Raw genomic sequence first — 5,797 nt, forward strand, 5'->3', positions numbered from 1 at the left:
TACAAGTGCTTTTTATGTGTAGTTGTCCTTCCCTGTTGGCTACGTACGGTGCGAAACGTATCCATCTCCGAGGCTTAGTCTCTCAATGTATCTCTTTATGTGTGTCTAAAGATTTATGTCTGTCTATAGGGATGTAACTATGTGGCCCATAGTGTGGGTTATGTGACCACTCTCGCACGCGATTGTGGCTGGCGTCTTTTATTTTCCACTCATCAAGGGAGATGTGCACATTGGCCTGGTTGATGTTGATGATGACAACGATGTTCTGATGGGGTTGGTGGTTAAAACCACCACTTCGAGATGGAGGAGGCATTGCCGGATAATTGTCGTAGCACAAGTAGCTACATATGTAGCTACGGGCCCGGCACTTGCTAAATGCTGTCAAGCTATAAATTCCGCATTTTCTTAGGTTTTTTCGGTGAAGTCACGTAGGTAAAAAATTAAAATTAATTAAAATAAAATAAAATCACGACGTTTCGGAGGCAACACAAGCTTCCGTCTTCAGGTGGAACCGTCACAGCATGATAGCTGTATCAAGTAAGAGACATTCCAAGAACACAGTATTTGTATATATACTGGTTGAGGGTGGGAGGAGCCAAGGTAGGCCCTGCATATTATTTTTGTGAGGTTCGGTGCGGCTGAAGCACGCTTTTATTAATTTAATTTTTTTACCCACGTGACTTTACCGAAAAAAACCTAAGAATATGAATCCTTGCAGTCACGAAAGCTTCAAATCTATAAATTCCGCTTCAGTGATTCTGCACTTGCTCTATTACTATAGTACTATACCGCCTTCAACTTTTATGAACGACCGCGTGTTTAAGGTTAGCGATTTGTCGTATTATCTGGCTGTATAGCAAACGAAAACACGCAATTACTTTACCATGCAAGTTAAACATTGGTGTTGTAATGTTTTTTTAGGGCCCCACATTAGCTTAATCTGGCACTGGGACGAGGATTGTGGGTCTCGAATGTGGGTGTTTATATCTGGACGGTCGATACGCGTTGGTTCCACCGTTTGCGAGCGATCTCCGGGCTCTGTGTGACCTTTGAGTGATGGTGACCATGATGGTGACAACATGAGCGGGAGAATCGCGGTCACGAGATTTCTAGATTTGAAGCTTTCGTAACTGCAAGGATTCATACTCGTAGGTGTTTTCGGTAAAGTCACGTAGGTAAAAATAAAAGAAAATATTTTTTATAATATAATTTTTTTTATTATATATATTTTTCTATTATCATTTTTATTATTTTTGTTATTTAGTTTTATTTTTACCTACGTGACTTTACCGAAAAAACCTAAGAGTACAAGATTTGTAACTTGGGTACCGGCTTATCGGGGGTCTGGCCCGCTTTCTATTCGCTCTGGCGTCACACTCAACCCGAGGCGAATTACTGTGTATAGGGTAAGCGTACTCGCTTCACCGATGACGAGCCCAAGCGTTGTATAAAGATTTGAAGAAATGTAGAACTCTATGTGTGTGTAAATAAACAAAAAAGAGGGCATTGTTCAATGGGTCGCAATTATTGGAAATATTTGGCAGGAATCGCGTGACGTCACGTGATGACGTCACATACTATTTAAGGAAGGAAGTGACGTTTATATAATTGGTTCTTTCGGTAAAGTCACGTAGAAGGGAAATAATAAAATAATACAAATATCAAACAATTAAAATTCTCACGACGTTTCGACTGCAACACAAGCAATCGTCATCAGGTGTGAAATCCACAGCAAGAAAATGGATTTCACATCTGATGACGATTGCTTGTGTTGCAATCGAAACGTCGAGAGAATTTTGTTTAATTTTTATTATTTCCCTTCGACGTGACTTTACCTTAAGAACCAAGAATATGAATCCCTGCAGTCACGAAAGCTTTAAACAGAAGTGTGGTTTGTCACGTAAACGAAACGTGCCCATTAGTTAGTACTTCTGCACACTGGTGTGTTGGAGAGTAAATCCACACCATTTACAATTCGAATACCGTGGTGATTACAACAACAAGCTTCATCAGGCGATTAGGCAGAACTGTGAAGAAATCCTATTTCGGTCTTAAGTTTCAGTTTTCATTGATTTGGTATAACCCTGTGAGACATGCGGCTCTTGACTCGGGTGCAACCGCAACCAAAACAAAAAACATGAACAAGAAAACATCTTAAAGTGATCGCAAAAGCCGATACGTGTTAAACCGAGGCATTAGATCATGCACAAATGTCGTCGTTTTCCATTGCATCTTTAAAAGGCGTTCATTTCATACTAATAGCAGTTACAGATAATACAATATTAAGCAAGTCCATGGGAGGTCAGCTTTGACCCTTGGCCGCCAGCATTTTTATCTCACCCAGATCCGGAAGAACGCTGCTTGGCGATCAGTGGGATCAACAGGTACGTCCAGAATGAACCTAAAACCTGATTTTATTCTACCAGCGAGGACCCACTGAGCAATGTTGCTTTTTTCAGAAGCGACCTGGTTATCACAAATGATAGCTCAACGAAGTGGCTTATCATCATCACGTGGAAATGTATAGCAACCAAATACTCTAAACGCGTGATATTTATTCAAAATTTTGAGGCAGAAACTGAAGGACCCGGAGAAAAATCCACGTGACCACAGGGAGAGAGAGAGACACAAACTACAAATGTACAGCAGCAGGCGTCAGGGTCGGGATCGAATCCACGACCTCCTGCATACCAGGCGAGGTAGTTAACATCTCCTAGCCACTGCGGCAACCATGCATTTGCAGAATAAACACCTCGTTGGAGCCCCAACCAAACGTGGCACATCGCCTGCCCTTGACATTCCAAGATTCCCCACATCCACTGCGTGAATGGAAAATGAGTACGCATTGCGATTTCGGCTATGAAAACCAACTATGGGCCGCATATCAAGCCCATAGTGACAAAAACATAATACTCATCAAGAGATACAGAGACACCTGGAGATTCATAGAGACACAGAGAGCCATAGAGATACATTAAAGACAAGCCACAGTCGTGTGGTTGTGGACATGCAACCCAAACTATGGACCGCATACATATAGTAAACCTAAATGGCATTTAGTGCCTGAAAATATTGTCATAACTAAAAAAAATGTGTTGTTAAAACCTTGCAATGTGCGTTCATTTTACACTGGTAGTGATGGTAACACGGCAGGAGTTGTGGTAGTTAGTGGTGGTGGTGGTAACTAATACAAACGTACTGTGTTGAAAGTGCATGGTGCCAACGTGGGTTCAGGGCACATTGCAGTTGGTAGTACAGGACTGGAGTTTTCACTACAAGATTGTAGTATTCAATACATTACTGCGGTATTTAATACATTACTGTGGTATTCAGTGCAGGACTGCAGTATTCAATACATTGATGTATTCAATACAGGACTGCAGTATTCAATACGTTGATGTAGTATCCAATACATGACTGCGGTATTCAAATACATTGATTTAGTATTCAATACAGGACTGCAGTATTCAATACATTGTTGTAGTATTCAATACATGACTGCGGTATTCAATACATGACTGTGGTATTCAATACATGACTGTGGTATTCAATACAGGACTCTGGTATTCAATACCAGACTGTGAGATTTAATACAAGACTGGAGTATTAAATACAGTATTGTATTCAATACCAGACTGGTATTCAATCCAGGACCGTAGCATTCAATACAAGACTAGTATTCAATACAGGGCCGTATTCAATACAATATTGTAGTATTCAAAACAGGGCCGTAGTATTCAATGCAGGACCGTGTTATTAAATACAGGACCGTAGGATTCGATACGGGACCGTAATATTCAATGCACAAGCATGCTCGTTTGATATTAAATCTCTTTATATTAACACGGTATTTGTTATACACATACGCTACATAAAAAAAAACACAAGATGCGTGCAACTTCAAAGCGTTGGTGGCCACAGTAATAACACTGCAGGAGCAAGTTTTAATAGTTGTAAGTAGTAGTAAGTAGTTGTAAGCAGCAGTAGTAGTTGCAAGTAGTAGTTGGAGCAGCAGGAGTACGTAAATGTCAATAATATAACAAATATATAAACAGAGAGAGAGAGAGGGCGAGAGAAGAGGAGCTCTCGGCGTGCCAGTTAAGGATGAAGCAGCAGCAGAAGCAGGAGAAGCAGCAGCAGCAGGAGCAGCAGCAGCAGGAGAAGCAGCAGCAGCAGCAGCAGCAGCAGAGCAGCAGCAGCAGCAGCAGCAGCAGGAGCAGCAGCAGCAGGAGAAGCAGCAGCAGAAGCAGGAGAAGCAGCAGCAGCAGGAGCAGCAGCAGCAGGAGAAGCAGCAGCAGCAGCAGAAGCAGCAGCAGCAGCAGGAGCAGCAGCAGCAGCAGCAGGAGCAGCAGCAGCAACAGCAGGAGAAGCAGCAGCAGCAGCAGCAGGAGCAGCAGCAGCAGCAGCAGGAGAAGCAGCAGCAGCAGCAGGAGAAGCAGCAGCAGGAGCAGGAGCAGCAGCAGCAGCAGCAGCAGCAGGAGCAGCAGCAGCAGGAGCAGCAGCAGCAGCAGCAGGAGAAGCAGCAGCAGGAGAAGCAGCAGCAGCAGCAGGAGCAGCAGCAGCAGCAGCAGGAGCAGCAGCAGCAGCAGCAGGAGAAGCAGCAGCAGGAGAAGCAGCAGCAGCAGCAGGAGCAGCAGCAGCAGCAGCAGCAGCAGGAGCAGCAGCAGCAGCAGCAGGAGAAGCAGCAGCAGGAGAAGCAGCAGCAGCAGCAGGAGCAGCAGCAGCAGCAGCAGGAACAGCAGCAGCAGGAGAAGCAGCAGCAGCAATAGCAGCAGGAGCAGCAGCAGCAGCAGGAGAAGCAGCAGCAGCAGCAGGAGCAGCAGCAGCAGCAGCAGGAGAAGCAGCAGCAGCAGCAGGAGCAGCAGCAGCAGCAGCAGCAGGAGCAGCAGCAGCAGCAGCAGGAGCAGCAGCAGCAGCAGCCGCAGCAGCAGCAGCAGGAGAAGCAGCAGCAGCAGCAGCAGCAGGAGCAGCAGCAGCAGGAGAAGCAGCAGCAGCAATAGCAGCAGGAGCAGCAGCAGCAGCAGGAGAAGCAGCAGCAGCAGCAGCAGCAGGAGCAGCAGCAGCAGCAGAAGCAGCAGCAGCAGGAGAAGCAGCAGCAGCAGAAGCAGCAGCAGCAGGAGAAGCAGCAGCAGCAGGAGAAGCAGCAGCAGCAGGAGAAGCAGCAGCAGCAGCAGGAGAAGCAGCAATAGGAGCAGCAGAACGAGAGGAAGCAGCAGCAGGAGAAGTGTAAGAAGGAGGAGCACAATGAGAGGAAGCAGAAGCAGCAGCAGGAGAGGGAACAGCAGCAGAAGTAGGAGCAGCAGCAAGAGCAGCAGCAGAAGTGTAAGAAGAAGAAGGAGCAGCCTTAGCAGCAGCGTGGACTTTTCCAAGGCGTCGTAAGCCCGCTCTCATCACCACCAGCACCATCACCACCACCATCACCACCACCATCAGCACCATCACCACCATCACCACCATCATCACCACCACCATCACCACCACCATCAGCACCATCACCACCATCATCACCACCACCATCACCACCACCATCAGCACCATCACCACCATCACCATCACCACCATCAGGATCACCACCCCAAGTAGGTGGTGAACCTCGCACACCGCGTGGCGGCGGTGCGATTCAAGAATTGTGTCATGGCCAAGTGTTGGTGATGTGTAGGTGTCACGGCATTAGCGAGTTAGCGGCGGTAATCGGAAGACTAAGAAGACTAAGAAGAATAAAACTAAATAAAGATGTGTGCATTATATAATTATTATTGTTATTATATAAGGGCGGAGCGGGCCAGTGGTCCCGCGT

This window comes from Lampetra fluviatilis, chromosome 52 (assembly GCF_964198595.1).
Source record: "Lampetra fluviatilis chromosome 52, kcLamFluv1.1, whole genome shotgun sequence".
Lineage (NCBI taxonomy): Eukaryota > Metazoa > Chordata > Hyperoartia > Petromyzontiformes > Petromyzontidae > Lampetra > Lampetra fluviatilis.